The 15,378-nt window shown below is 59.8% G+C and overlaps 1 protein-coding gene across 6 annotated transcripts in view; it reads left to right on the top strand.

Annotated features, from left to right (window-relative positions):
• Nucleotides 1-2,721: 2,721 nt before the first annotated feature.
• The window catches only part of TEAD3 (TEA domain transcription factor 3), a 30,487-nt gene continuing 17,830 nt past the window's right edge, over nt 2,722-15,378 (top strand). For 3 of the 6 annotated variants that reach the window (XM_054087925.1, XM_054087926.1, XM_054087924.1), the window contains exon 1: nt 2,722-2,872. The gene's annotated coding sequence lies outside the window, so the exon portion shown is untranslated. Of the gene's footprint in view, nt 2,873-14,889; nt 15,022-15,378 lie in introns of those variants that run through there. The other 3 variants (XM_054087930.1, XM_054087929.1, XM_054087927.1) reach the window with 2 other exon arrangements.

Here is a 15,378-nt window from a genome sequence, read left to right as displayed (position 1 = left end):
GAATACAACCATGCTCAGCACAGAAATTAGAAAAATATGTTTCTAGAAAGGATGGGATGCAAAGAGCATCCCTTCTCCAAGCACGGTACCAGGAGAATTCATCTCCCTTATTTCCCTCTGTGGGTTTTGGGTACCATGACACAGGTTCTCAGGGTGTGCTGGTCACCATGGCTAGTGGGCTTGGGATTCTGCTGGATGTCAGAATCATGGAATGGTTTGGGTTGGAAGGGACCTCAAAGCCCATCCAGTTCCACCCCCTGCCATGGATAGGGTCGCCTCTCACTGGATCAGGTTGCTCAAAGCCCCATCCAACCTGGTCTTGAACACCTCCAGGCCACGGACTCGCATGCGACCAGCTGGCTGTGGCTTAGCACATCACCACCCATTGGCTTACTCCAAGGAAATGACCACAGTCTGGCTCCTGGTGGGGTTCCCTTGGGAAAGCGCAGCCCTGTGGGCTGAGATCCCCGTCCTGGGGACTATGGGGTGAAGTTGGGGTCCAGGAGAGGTGGGGAACCTGCTGGGGCAGGAGCAGGCTGAGGGTGTGGGGGGAATGAGGAGGAGGATGAAGGTGTTTGGAGGGGGATGAGGGTGTGAGGATGGGGATAAGGAGGTGGATGAAGGTCTTTGGAGGTGGATGAAGGTGTTTGGAAGGGGCTGAGAGTGTGAGGATGGGGATAAGAAGGTGGATGAAGGTCTTCAGAGGTGGATGAAGGTGTTTGGAAGGGGCTGAGAGTGTGAGGATAGGGATGAGAAGGTGGATGAAGGTCTTTGGAGGTGGATGAAGGTGTTTGGAAGGGGCTGAGAGTGTGAAGATGGGGATAAGAAGGTGGATGAAGGTCTTCAGAGGTGGATGAAGGTGTTTGGAAGGGGCTGAGAGTGTGAGGATAGGGATGAGAAGGTGGATGAAGGTCTTTGGAGGTGGATGAAGGTGTTTGGAAGGGGCTGAGAGTGTGAAGATGGGGATAAGAAGGTGGATGAAGGTCTTCGGAGGTGGATGAAGGTGTTTGGAAGGGGCTGAGAGTGTGAGGATGGGGATAAGAAGGTGGATGAATGTGTTTGGAGGGGGAAGTGGGTGTGAAGATGGGGATAAGAAGGTGGATGAAGGTGTTTGGAGGTGGATGAAGGTGTTTGGAAGGGGCTGAGAGTGTGAGGATGGGGATAAGAAGGTGGATGAATGTGTTTGGAGGGGGAAGTGGGTGTGAAGATGGGGATAAGAAGGTGGATGAAGGTGTTTGGAGGTGGATGAAGGTGTTTGGAAGGGGCTGAGAGTGTGAGGATGGGGATAAGAAGGTGGATGAATGTCTTTGGAGGGGGAAGAGGGTGTGAAGATGGGGATAAGAAGGTGGATGAAGGTGTTTGGAGGTGGATGAAGGTGTTTGGAAGGGGCTGAGAGTGTGAGGATGGAGATAAGAAGGTGGATGAAGGTCTTTGGAGAGGGATGAGAGTGTAAGGACGGGGATGAGGAGGAGGATGAAGGTGTGAGGCAGAGGTGCAGAGGACAGTGAAGGTGTGTGGAAGGGGGTGAAGGTGAGCACGAGGAGATTAAGGTGAGCACAGGGATGAAGAACACAGGGATGAAGCTGAGTGCAGGGGCATGAAGATGTGTGGAGGGGGATGAACTTGTTCAAAGGGCAATGAAGACGTGCAGAAGGGGACGGAGGAGCGCACGGGGGCTCTGGCTGGTGACAGGACAGCAGCAACTTCATGGGGCTGCAGCCAGAGGAGGAGGAGGAGTGTGAGGAAGGCTCTTAGGGTGCTCCCAGAGCTGGAGTTAAGGGCTGCCCTTCCTCAAGTAAAGCCTTCTGGCAGAAGGGAAAGCCCACATCCCCTGCTCCGACGGGGAGAGCCGCAGCCTGGCGAGGAAGGAGGGAGGGAATGAGGCAGGGAGAGAGGGAAAGAGCGAAGGTGGTAAAAAGGGAAAGAGGGAGGGAGGGGAAAAGGGAGGGGAAAAAAGGAAGGAGGACAAGAGGGAGGAAGAGAGGAAGGGAAGGAGAGAAAGAAGAAAAGAGGGAGCGAAGGACGGAAAGAGAGAAGGAAAGAGGGAAAGAGATAATGAAAGAGAGAAAGAGGGAGGGAAGGAGGGGAAAATGGAAAGAGGAAGAGAAGGAAGGAGGGAAAGAGGGAGGGAGAGAGAGAAGGAGCAAAGGTGGTAAAAAGGGAGGGAGGGAAGGAGGGAGGGAAGGAGAAAGAGGAGAAGGGAAGGAGAGAAAGGAAAAGAGTGAGGGAAGAAAGGAAAGAGGAAAAGAGAGAAGGAAAGAGGGAAAGAAAGAGGGAAGGAGGGAAAGAGCGAGGGAGAGAGGACAGGAGTGAAGGTGGTAAAAAAGGAAGGAGGGGAAAAGGGTAAAGAGGGAGAGAGCGAAGGTGGTAAAAAGGGAAAGAGTGAAGGACAGAAAAGGGTAAAAAGGGAGGGAGGAAGGGGGGGAAAGAGGCAGGGAGACAAAGAAAGGAGGAAATGAGGAAGAGAGGAAGGAAAGGAGAGAAAGGAAAAGAGGGAAAGGAGGGAAAAAGAGGGAAAGGAGGGAAAAGAGGAAAGGAGGGAAAGAGGGAAGGAAAGATGGAAGGAAGGAGAGAACGAGGGAGGGGAGGAAAGAGGGAAAGAGAGAAGGAAGGAGGGAAAGAGGGAGGGAAGGAAGGCGGAAAAGAAGGAAAGAGGGAAAGAGGGAGGGCTGGAGGGAGGGAGGCAGGGCAGGAGGGAGGGCAGAGGGCCGGGAGGAGGGCGCAGGGCCGGGAGGAGGGGAAGGCTCGGCCCGGCCCCGCCGCCTCCTGATTGACTCCCAAGTTTCTGCTCCTCCTTTGCCTCAACTTCGCCGTCTCCGGCTGCTCGGAGCGCCGAGCCCGCACCCCCCGGCCCCTCCGCAGCACCGAGCAGGTAAGGAGCCTCCCTTCCTCCTCCTCCTCGTTTTCCCCCTGCCGGGGGGACCACCATTCCGCCCAGAGGCCCCCCCGGCAGCTCCCGCCCGGGGCTGCCCCGCGGCGCGGGGGGCGCACACGGGGTGGGTGTCCCCAAACTCCCCCAGAGGGTCCCCAACCTCCTTCCCTGTCCGCCTGCCCCATCGAGCCCCCCATCCTCCTGCCCCACTGGGTCCCCGTCCTCCTGCCTTGTCCTTCTTCCCCATCTTCCTGCCCCATCCTCTGCCCCATCGAGTCTCTCATCCTCCTGCCCCGTTTGGAGATCCCCAACCTTCTTCCCTGTCCTCCTGTCCCATCCTCCTGCCCCGTCTGGATCCCCAACCTCCTTCCCCGTCCTCTCGCTCCATCGAATCTCCCATCCTCCTGCCCCATCAAGTCCTTGTCCTCCTTCCCATCCTCCTGCCCCATCGAGTCCCCCATCCTTCTGCCTTACTGGGTCCCCAACCTCCTACCTCATCCTCCTACCTCGTCCTCCTGCCCCTTCTCCCTCTCCTATTCTTCTGCCCCTTCCCCCTCTCCTATCCTTCTTCCCCGTCCTCCTTCCACATCCTTCTGCCCCTTCCCACTCTCCTATCCTCCTGCCCCTTCCCCCTCTCCTATCCTTCTGCCCCTTTCCCCTCTCCCATCATCCTGCCCCATCCTCCTTCCGCATCCTCCTGCCCCATTTGGATCCCCAGCCTCCTCTCCTGTCCTCCTGCCCCATCAAGTCTCCCATCCTCCTGCCCCACTGCATCCCCAACCTCCTGCCCCATCCTCCTACCTCGTCCTTCTTCCCTGTCCTCCTGCCTCATCCTCTTCTCCCACTCTCCTGCCCCATTTGGATCCCCAACCTTCTTCCCTGTCCTTCTCCCCATCGAGTCCCCCTATCCTCCTGCCTCACTGGGTCCTCAACCTCCTTCTCCGTTTTCCTTTCCCATCCTCCGGCCTCATCAGGTCTCCCATCCTTCCTTTCCCATCCTCCCACCCCATCAGGTCCCCCATCCTCTTTTCCATCTCCCCCACCCCATTGGGGTTCCCCCTGCTCTGAGCATCCCTGGGTGGGCACAAACTATAGGGTGACAAAGGGTCCTTGTGTACCATATAGCCCATACGCTGGGCGCCAGGCGGTGTATAGAGCGATAAACCCCCCCATCGGCTTCCCCTGGACACGCCGCACAAAGGGGGGTCCCCAGTGGGATGTGGGGGGCCACACACGTGTCACGTTACATGTGTGTCACACGCATGTTGGGGGATGACCCATACGCTGACTGTATATGACTCGTCATAGGGGCGCATTGCTAACGAGGCAGCAATTAGGTGTATAATTTTCAGCACTGTGTCATCTTTATTATTGTTATTATTTTTATTTTTAACACCCTTCCTGGGGTTCAGCGTTGTTTTCTTTCCCCCTAAACCTCTTGGAAGGAAAATAAGGCCAAACTCTCGTAGCGCCGCCCGCCTACGCCCCCCCAAAACCGCTCAGTCCCTTTACAACACGTTTGGTCTTTACCAGCTGAGAACCCTCATATTTTGGGGTGAAACCAGCTGGAAATGGTACCGACCTCTGCCAGGGTGGTGCAGCCCACACGCTGCTGTTGGGTGGTCGGTAAGGGAGAGGTTTCGGGGGGTTTTTGGCGCTGCGTTGGGCCAGGCGACTGTCCCACCGGCGAAGCGATAATCTCCGGTGTCAGGCACGCTGGGGTATTTTGGGCTCCGGCGTCCTCTCTCCCCTCCTATCGCTTTACCCCGCGCGGGGACGTGCGTGCCGTGAGTCAGGGCTTTGGCACTGCCCGGCCACTCCGGGGGGCCCTGCCGGTGGGGTTGTCATCCCCCTATCCCCTGCGAATTCGGGGTGCTCACAGGGATGGGTAGAGAATTGGGGGGCTGGCCGGCTGGTGATGCCCCCCCGCCGTGCACCCACAAAGCTGTTCTCTGCACCCAACTTTCGGGGTGGCTCATGGGGGTGGATCGTTTCCACCTGGAATGGAAAGGGTCGCCAAAGTGGACGGAGGCGAGAGCTCACCAAGGTCACCCAACGGCAAAGTTGGGGGAGAAATGGGTGGGGGCAGCGGGGCCAGGACCCCGATTGGCAGGGCAGGTGCCAGGCACCACAGTGCTGCCCAAGCAGCGTTCCGGGCAATTCCCCACCGGAGAGGACAGGTATGAGTTTCCCTTTGGGAGAAGGCGCTGGTTTTGGCCCTCTTTGAGTTTGCCATCTCGACGTTCCCATGGGAAGGGGCTGCACATGGGTGTGGGGTGAGCAGCTGCCACCTCTCCGGTGGGTGACGTGGGGGGATCTTCTCCATCCCCGGTCCCCGAGGGACCTCGGACACTGAGTTCCCTCCCCAGGGCGAGCACCACCCTGGCTTTGCTAACAAAAATAACCCTTTGCAAGTGGTGGGCTCTGTGTTGGGCTCCAACCGCTCGGTCTAAGCGGCACCCGGGCATTGTGAGTCCTCAGCTCAGAGCAGGAGCAGATGGAGGCATTTTGAGGGGCAAAGGGTCGCAGAGAAGAAGCCTCCAGCAACCATCCCACCTCTAACATCCCCCTCCTGCAACGCAGATCCCCCTCTAGCATCCACATCCATTAAGAAGAGGGACTTGCAATCCATTTCCCGTGACATACGGTCACTATTTATCGCCCTACTGGAAACACCATCTCCTTTTAATCGCTATTTAATCCCAATCTTGCCACCACCGAGCGGGTTGGGAGGTGAGTCCCGGTGCTGTGCCGAAGGAAGGAGTTTTACCCAGCAGCGTGCGAGCAGGTCACGGCTCTGGGGAGGTGGGGGTGGCAGTGGTAATCAGCTATAATTAATGTATTAAAAAGCAAGTAACCGCGCAGCTCTCGTCAAACACACAGTGAGCACAAGGCCGGCGGCAGGTGAGCTCAGTGGTGGGGCGACGCGGGAGTGCAGCTGATGGAAAGGGGAGAAATGGGCAACTGGGGGCTGTTTGGAGGGAATATTTGTGTTTTCTGCCTTAGTACCTCTTCTCCCATCTTTGGGAGTGAGGATGGAGGAGAGAAGAGAACCAAGCCCTAACCAAGGGAGCTGCTGGGATTTACATGGCGAGAGCCATCCCGACGCTCTTTGTAGGGCTTGGATCTCTCTGTCCATCAATGGATGGGAAGGATGCTGTCCAAGAAACGTCCCATCTCTAGGAACTTCTCTCTCTCATTAAATCTCTGCTGGCAATTGGCAAGGAGCTGGTGGGGCCGCCTTGGTGTTTGCACCACCTTGAGTGGATAGGATATAACCAAATACCTTCAACTTTGGGAGCTGCCATCCCGAGGGATCCGCTGGGCACCAGGCCATGCTCTGAGCTTCTCAGCTTTGCATCCGAGGTGTTACTCGGGGTCGGTGCCCGGCTGGGAGCGTGCCGGGGGCCACGGCGGCCGAGCCCAGGCACCTGCGTGTTGAGGTCGGGGCAGGCAGCACCTGAAGCGTGTGGGCGTTCGCTGTTGCCACTGTCACGTGGCGGCTTATGAAATGTTTTTTTGGAGGGAGGGAAGGTAATGATGGGGTGAGCCGGCGGGGCCGTGCCCCGCGCCAGCCTGCAGCGGGCACGCGGCAGGAGCAGCCCACCCCCCCTCCACCCCGACTCTGTGATAACGCGCAGCCGGATCCTGCTGCGGGTCTGGACACGTTGCTACAACTCCCGGTGTTTCGGTTTTCCCCGCCTGTGAAATAAGAGCGAGGGGCCCTGGCAGAACCTCCTGGTGGTGGTGGTGGATGGCCACTCGTCTGCCCGTGGCGGTGCAGAGCGGGGGTGGCATGCGGTGTTGGAGGCGGTTTTGGGGCTCCCTGTGTGGCTCGCTGCAGGGTTTTGTGGTGAACATGTGTGGCTGAGCCCTTTGGAGGTGAGAGGATGTGATCCTCATGGTCTTATCCCTGGAGGTGGCAAATGCTGGCCCTGCAGGGACAGTGATTGTGTAGGGCTCGGTGTTGGCACAGGATCCTGCGGGTGAAGGGTTTAGAGAAACCCAAGTGTTCGCTTGCATGGAGCATGTCCAGTCCCGACTGTGTAAATCCCACCAGAGCATGTCCCCTCACCTGATCCCAAACGGATGCAGCACTCCGATGTCCCCGGCGTCCCCCTGTTATCTGCCATGAGACAGCAGTGGCACTGAGACCCAACGCACCCACTGCACCCACCGCCTTCGTGTGTGTCATGAGATGTGCTTGGTCTCAGCTGGCCCAGAGCTCATCCTTGGTGAACCAGAGGCACAGAAGGTGACTTCAGCGACTTCAGGGCTCAGCCTGTAAGAAATAACACTGGGAAATACTTGTTTTTAGGTGGCTCATGGCCAGCAAGCGAGATGCGAGTGATGGAGGCGGCTGGTTTTTGCCCTTCCCTCTCCGCACCGAGGGGATCAGTGTGGACCCGGAGCGTGGGCTGGCAGAGCTCCCCTGGCTGCGGGGGGTGGCTGGCAGAGCTGGAGCTAATTTTAGGAGGTGGGCAGAGCCTCGTGGGAAGCAGCCGGCAGGAGGGATGGGTCAAGCACTGAGAGCAAGCACTGGGGGTCTCTGGATCTGAAGATTCTGTGGGTCAAGGAGGTGACCTCACACGGGCAGCCCAGCTTTCGCCGTGGGGAAGAGCCATGCCACTGCTGATGCCTTCACCGCTGGAGGGGCGATGAGTCTGGGGACACACACAGGGACAATACTCTGGACACTTGGACTCCTGGTTTGCTTTACCCAGGACACAGTTGAGCCCCGCACCGCTCCGTGCCTCAGTTTCCCCGTGGCAGTCTCGCCGGCGCTTCCCCCCCGGCGGGGTGCGGTGGAGGCAGGAGGGCTGGCCGGGCTCGGGGATCCTTGCCTGGGAGCGCCAAGCCTTATTATTTCCCCACGACTGTCTCCTCCTCGCTCCTCATAAAATTAGATCCAGCTGTTCACAATAGCCAACTAACTTCTCTCCGGAAGATGTTCAAAGTTTACAGACGCGGAGCGGCGCGGTGTGCATGGAGGATGGGCTGCCGTTCCCATGCCAGCTCCTCGCCGCCCGCCCTTCCCCCAGAGGCAACCAGCTCCTGCCTTTCCCTCCCCCTGCCACCCCGCTTAGGCAATTCAGGTTTGGGAAGAAGCACACCCCGCATGCAGGCACGCAAGCCCCCGACCCAGCTGAGCGTCAGGTTTTTATTAGCAGGAAGATCTGCGTGCTTTATCATCCAGGAGACCAAGTGCAAGAACCCTTGCTTTCTCCCTGCACGGCTTCTTGCTGGCATGCTTGGAGGACGAATCAGGAAGGAACCTCTCTTGATGCCTCTCCTGGTGCTGCCTCTCCTTGTGTGCTCTTGGTCCTCCTCGCTTGGTCCTCCTCATTTGGTCCTCCTCATTTGGTCCTCCTCGCTTGGTCCTCCTCATTTGGTCCTCCTCATTTGGTCCTCCTCGCTTGGTCCTCCTCGCTTGGTCCTCCTCATTTGGTCCTCCTCATTTGGTCCTCCTCACTTGGTCCTCCTCGCTTGGTCCTGCTCTCTTGGTGCTCTCTTGGTGCTCTTGGTGCTTCCATGATGCTCCCCTGGTGCTCTTGGTGCTCTCAGTGCTTGCTTGATGCTCCCCAACGCCTGTGCTCATCCATGGCAAGCGTTTGGGCTCTGTCTGTTGCGTGGAGCGGCCGATGTGCCCCGCTTACACCCTTGCCCAGGTGGCATCACATCGCAGAGGGTCAGGATCAGGCTCCAGTGTTTGGGCACCAGCGTGCCGTGCCAAGCTCTCCAGCGCCCTTGGGCCATGCTTCTTCTTGGAGCTCCTTCTTTTACCAAGAATACCATCTTCGTGTATTTTTAGCAACTTCCCTCCCCGAAGGTTCCAGAGCAATTTTTCAGTCTGCGGGAGTTCCTGTGCCCATTTCCAGCTCTTGGCTTGGGGGACAACAAGAGGTGCTGGGAGAAAGCAACGCTCTCCCACGGGCACACCAGCGCGTGAGGGTTTGCTGGCCTTGGGTGACAAGATACAGTAAAATGGTGTTAAACCAAAATATCCCTTTCTGGGAATAAATCACTGATGTGGTTTGTGTGGGGCAGTGCATTAAATGCAGGACCTCAGCTTGGCGACTGCGCTGAGCTCCGTGAACTCCTCACAGGAGGGCAGTGCCTCCTCCCAGGGGTGACGGTGGCCAAGTGACATTGCCATGTCATGTTTGGCCCCAGCCTCTGGCACCCAGGGACATCTCTATGTCTCAGCCGGGGTGGCGATGCCTGACTGTGCCATCTCGGGTGCCCGGGGCGGGGATCAGCTCTTGCACCCCGTCACCCTGCCGGGTGTCTCAGCCAGGGAGCGCGGTGGGGTTGGCTCTTGGATCCGGCGGGTGCCGCGGCGCGGGCAGCGGGCGCAGCTGCTCCCGGGGCAGGGTTGGGTTTCGCGGGGGTGGAGGCGGCCGGGGGCAGGTGTGAAATGCATTGCAGCCTTCCTCCTCCTCCTCCTTGCCTGGCAGCCGGCGTCCCCCGGAAGATGCTTGCCCTATCCCTACTGCGCTGGCGTAAAACGGGGTGAGCAGCACCCGAAACTCCTCCGCAGAGGCATTTCTGCTCCCAGGAGCGGGTCCGAGGGCTGGTAGGGCACCTGGATTCGTGGTCCCCCCAGCAGTGGGACACCAGGGCTGCGTGGCCCTGGCTGCCCCAGGGCTCCCCTGACCTCGGGGACCCTTGGCTTTGCCTTGGGACAAGCCATGCCCAGGGACACGGTGGCCGCCCTGAGCTCATCTACAGGGGCTGTTCAGTGGGAGACATCCCAGAATAGGTGTGTTTTGGTGCAGAAGCAAAGTCAATTCAGCGTTCGCTAGCGGATGCCATGCCTGGCACCGGCTGTGACACAGGCCACCGATGCTGAGGGTGTCACAAGACGGCCGTGGCAGTGGCCCGTCCCCAGCAAGTGACTCCAACCCTGTTGTTTCCATCCAGCTTATTTCATAACACAGAGAGCAATTAATGCTGCAAAAGCTCTTTATTTATGCGCTGCTGGGTGAAACGCCCCGTCCTGGCTGGGCAGGGCGGACGTAATTGGGCCAAGGAGGGAAGCCGGGTTACGGTGTCCATCTGTCCTCTGCCCTCAGGTCTTGGACCTGGAAGCTTGAGCAAAACCAGCTCAGGTCCTCCAGCAGCCGAAACCCAGCTCTGCCACCAGGACCCAAGGAAGAGAATGAGATGGAAGGGTTGGGTTGCGTGCATTCTACCATTAGGAGGGAGCATCTCAGGCTGGGCCCTAGGATTTCTCTGATTCCTGCCCCAATTTTGGGGAGGCAAATCATTCAAGTGTCCCCCTCGTTCGCCCACAGCCCCTTGGGATGAGGGGTGTGAGCATCCCTCAGCCTCGCGCCGCTTGGGTGAGAACCGGCTGTGTCCTTGCTGGGCAGGGGCTCAGGGCTTCGCGGGGTGCTGGGGGGACCCTTTGGCTGCGCGGGTCCAGCTGGAGCAGGGGACACGTGCCCAGGGTGGCCCTGGCAGCACCGCGGACCCCGGTGGGATGCTGCCACGTGGCCTTCTGTGGTTTCCCCACTCCGATTGCTTCCTGAGCCGCCCGCCAAGCCGGAAGGGACAGGAAGCGATAGAGGGGAGGAAATTAGTCCGACTGTCTCGCAGAGAGCCGACCTGGAGCATGGGGGGCTCTGATGCTGCCTGGGTCCCCAGCTTGTGTCAGGATCCCTTCAGGGGGGACTTGACTAGTTTGTTTTGAGGTGCAGACTTGGCTGGCAGGGAGCGGGATGGCCACCCTTTGCTTCTCCAGCCGGGGAATCCCTCCCCGGAGCCTGAGAGCTGTTTGGAGCAGGAGCACGATGTAAACAAACCTCCTTCCACTGCCCTCCCAGCTGAGCCGAGTCTCGCTCAGCCACTGCTGCCTTCCCCAATCGGTGCTGGTTGTCCCTGGGATGGACATTTGCCAACCAGGATGATGTTCCTTGCAGGATCAGGATGGAGTTTGGGGCAGGACGTGGGGTAGGATGTTCCCAAAGGGTGCCCAGGTGAGCTGCCAGGGATAGCCTCCTGCGAAAGGCACTTGGCTATTGCAAGAAAAGTGCTGTAGGGTTGTGCCTGGCCAAGAGACCATCAGGGCTCTGTACACGGTGCTGCGGTTGTCGTTGGGTGGACGGCATCTTCTTTGGCTTTGCTGGGGTCCCTCAGGAGACCCAAGAGTTTGGGGTTTGCTCTGCAGAGCCAGTGGTGTGTCCATGGTGTGGGTAGACTTTCTTCCAGCCCCATTCCCAGCTGTGTGATGGGGTGGGCAGAGGTGGCAGTGGGGACACTACCCCCCAACTAGAAGCAAGGAGCACATAAATGACCCCTGCCCAAAACGAGGAGCATGTTAACGAAGACCTCTGCTTGCCTACGAATTGATGTCTGCTCTTGGACCCCCAACCACATTCTCGCTGAGCCCTGATACGCCGGAATGGTGCGAGAAGGATCTGGGATGCTCAGGAGCCTCAGCTTTGGGGTTTGCTCATTTGGGCATTGCAGAACCTGCTGTGTGACAGAATAGCCCCTCTCCGAATCCCTGCATTCGGGCTGTCCTTGGGGACCTCACTGCAGTGGGGCCAGGGTGGCTTTCCGGCCCCTCTCCCAATCCAGCCCTTCCTCAGCACCGAGGAGGATGGGATCACGGGGATGGGGGGACGGTGGTCCTGCCGCCGGGGCTGGCGCGGGTGGCGGCGCTTTGCCTGTGCCGCTGCGAGGCTGAGCACCGCGCTGTGCCGCCTGCCTGGGCTTGTCGGTGAACTTTTATCCTTTTGCCGTGGGGTCCGGGTGCAGGGGGGGAGGGAGGAGAGCTGGATCGCCCCAGGCCCCCCGCATGGCAGGGTGGGATGGAGCAGGGATGCAGCTGGATGACCCCCTTTGCAGGGTCTGCTGCCCCTACCCCCCCTGCAGTGTCCCCGGCATCAGGGGCGATCATCCTTTGGGGTCCTGGTGCTGCCTCGCCGTGGGTCAGGGGAGCACCAGGTAAGGAGGGGACCTTGGGGCTGCTCTGCCCCACGCTTTGTCCCCCTGGATGGTACCAGATGGGGACATCCTGTGGAACAGCTGGTGGTGGCTGTGCCCTGCATCCCTGGCAGCCGGGGGGGATGCTGTGGCAATAACCCCCCACTTTCAAAGGGCAAGAGAGTGGCATCCGGGAGAGGTGACACCGCTGCTGGGCATGGGACCAGCCGCGAGGGCATGGGTGGCCGCGGCTTCAAGGAGCACGTCAGGAGGCATCGGTCCTTCTGCCCTGACACCGGCCAAGGCAGGGCTGGGTGGCGAGGAGGGGTGCTCAGCTGGACATGATACTGCCCCTCTGCTTTGGGCAGACCCTGGTTCTTTGCTCTGCGCCCTGGGACACGGGTTTGGGGTGACACGGGGGCTACCGGGGCTGTGCCTTGGCGGTGCATGAGATGAGGCAACGTTTTTGGGGCTGGGGAAGAGGGACACACTGTTCCACCCAGCTCGGTGGCATGGGACAGGGATGGGGACAGGGTGCTGCCCCACGCCTGGGGGCTTTGCAGGAGCGACAGTCACCTTTGCCCATGGTGTGGCCCCACAGCCTTTGTCTCTGAGCAGTGACCGTCCTCCCAGCCCTGAGGCCTTTCCCCAGCGCTGCCCTGCAAGCTCCTATCCCAATTCCTACCCCAGCTGGTCTTGCTGGTCCCAGCAGTGCCCTGCTCCTGACCCCGGCACCCGCGCTGCCCGCAGTGGGGTACCCACTGCACCACTCCGACCACAGCCACTGCCTCCGAAACACTTCCTTCCCCCTCACCACCAGAAAACACCCATCTCCCAAGCACCCTTTCCCACTTTGCCACCTTCATCTTTGCTTATGCAGACTTTGAAGAGGCTTCTCTTTGCTTTTCCAAGCTCTCCAGCCCCAAGCAGCTCTCGCCAAGCAGGCAGCTGCCTGCAGCCCTGCGGGAGCCCCGGCTTTCCCTCGCACCCCCCCACACATGGTGCCGGGGCCAAGCTTTGTGAGCCCGTGGGAACGCTGTCCGTGTCTCCTGGCGCAGCCTTGGCTTCATGAGGAGATAAGGGCTGTCCTCGGTATCGTCCTCCCCTGCCCGCAGTGGGCACCCATCCTGCACACGCTGCAGGGCTTTGCAAGGATGCAGCCTCCCCCCACCTCCAGCACCCTCTAAAGCCTTGGACTGGAGCGTGGCACCCCACAAAAGCAGGGTGCAGAGGTGGACTGGAGCGTGGCACCCCACAAAAGCAGGGTGCAGAGGGGTGGGCGAGCTGGATGTGGGGGTTTCCTCCTGGCATGGGTGCCTGCGAGCATCCCTGTGCATGGAAGGGGTGCATCCCCATGGGAGGGGAGCATCCCCACCATAGACCAGTGGTCCTGGGGTCCCGTAGAGATGCCTGTGTCATGGGAGAGGGTTTCTCCCCCATCCCAAGGGAGCAGCTGAGAGGTAGCAGCAGGTGACATGTTTTCCGGCAGGTTGGGTCCCCTCCCTGCCCGGAGCAGGTCTGGCCGGCAGTCCGTCCACAGACTGTCCAGCCGTGCCGGTTTCCTAATTGCTTCTGTTGTTGGTGTTTTGTAAGGACTGGGTGGAGCGCGGTGTTCGGCCGTGCCTTGCGTCAGCGCGGTGCCTTGCACCCTCCCTCCAGGAAATCCAATGTCTCAGCCTGGCCAAAAGCAGGTTCGGTGGAGGAGGAGGAGGAGCTGCTTCCTCGCACCTTGGCTGGGGCCCTAGCATCACCCTCCCTTCTCTCCTGCCTTCCCTGAAAAGGCTGGGGTGGGAAGTGGGGTTGGAGTGAGCTGGAGATTCCGGGGGTTCTGGGGAGCTCTTGGCAAAAGATGGGGGATGTGTGCCCTGTGGATTTAATTTCAGCCCTATAGCTTTGCTCTTGGTCCTATAACCTCACGCTTGGCTCCAAAAGAACCCGTCAGCTGGGGAGGGCAGGGGGTCCCTGCAAAGCCACCCTCCTGGCATCAGCTTTTGGGATTTTACCCTCTTGGGGTGAGCTGACGGCAACCCCATGGGGTCCCGGGATGCTGCTGGGTCCTGGGCAGGCGCAGGGCTTCAGAGTCTTAGGGTGATTTTGAAGCTGGGGGCTCCTGAGCTGCCACGGTGCAGCTGGGGGGTCTTGGGCTGCCGTGGGGTGTTGGTTACTGTGGGCTCTGGGGTCACTGCAGGACTGGGGGGGTCTGGGGGCTCTGGGGTCTTGGGCTGCTGTGATGCCGCTGGGAGGTCCCTGGTTCCCCATGGGGTTCCTGGGCTGGTGGGGGGTCTTGGGCTGCTGGGACACAGCCAGGGCTCTGCACCCAGCCGAGAGCGCGCACATCTCATTGTAGGACCACACTGAGACAGAGCAAGGGGGGGGGGGGTCCCCATGTGCCACTCTTGCTGTTCCTACCTAGCGCCTCGTCTCGGTTGCCCCCTGCCTTCCCATCCCCAAGACCCTCCTCAGTTTGGACACCGTATCCCTCCCAGGAGCTGCGCCGTGGAGAACAAGCAGCCAACACAACTGGGAGTCAGTGGGACTTGGGGTGCCATTGGACTGGGGATGCCGCGGGACTCGAGGTGTCGTGGGACTCGGGGTGCTGTGGGATGTGGGATGTGAGGTGCTACGAGACTCGAGGGGCCGTAAGCCTGTCCGACACCGCAGCCGCCATCTCTCCCTTGGCCGGCTGGCTCGATCCTACAATCCAGTTCTCCTTATTTGGCCACAGCGCTCGGCAAGAGGGGGAGCGACGGGTGGGGGGGATGGCGGGCAGGGGCGGGGGGACCAGAGGGGCTGACATCACATCACGATGAGGGAGAGGGAGATGGGGAGCGGGGGGCGGAGAGGGAGGGAGGGGGGGTTGGAAGTTTCTTTTTTTATAAAAGGAAAAAAAAAAAAAAACCCAACCAACCAAGGCCTCGCAGCACGCTTGAGCCAGCGGGCTGCTGCAGTTCCTTTAAAAGGAGATGTCTGCGCCGGAGACCTTTGTACACTCCCAGTCCGTCCGGGAAACGCAGCGGCGCAGGAGACACCTCTCCGCTCCCACCGCCGGCAGCTGCCGCCAAACATGTTATTGCAAAACACTGCGTTGGGAGCCGGGCGAAGGGAGGAGGAGGAGGAGGACGGTTGAAGGCTCCCCGGCATCACCCACCAGCTGGGGAGCACCCAAGGCTCTGGTGGAGCATCCTTGGGGCAGGGGGACTCTCCCAGTGCCAGGGGTAGGGCTGCCGAAGGGCTTCGGCCACCTGGTTCGCATTAGTGGGGTCTGGCTTGGAGCCGCCCGACGTCTCCCTTCGTATCCCGCCTCTGCCTCAGCCAGGCACAGTGGAGCCGGGAGTTTGGGGGCTGGGGTGGTTTTGGGGCTGCAGGGCTGCTGTCGACCCGTCTTGAGGTGTCACATGCGGGCACTCGAGTTCCTTGGCTAATGGAGCTCCTTGGACAATGGAGTTTCTTGGACAATGGAGCATCTTGGATAATAGATAATGCAGCATCTGGGCTCGTTCCTTCCCCAACTCTGTTTGAGTGGTCACTGGTGGTGTGGATTTGGGGGTACTCATGGGAATCACAGCTCTGCC

Source organism: Cuculus canorus, chromosome 24 (assembly GCF_017976375.1).
Source record: "Cuculus canorus isolate bCucCan1 chromosome 24, bCucCan1.pri, whole genome shotgun sequence".
NCBI lineage: Eukaryota > Metazoa > Chordata > Aves > Cuculiformes > Cuculidae > Cuculus > Cuculus canorus.
Note: the sequence above shows the minus strand (reverse complement) of the source record. Positions and strands in the feature narration are given on the sequence as shown.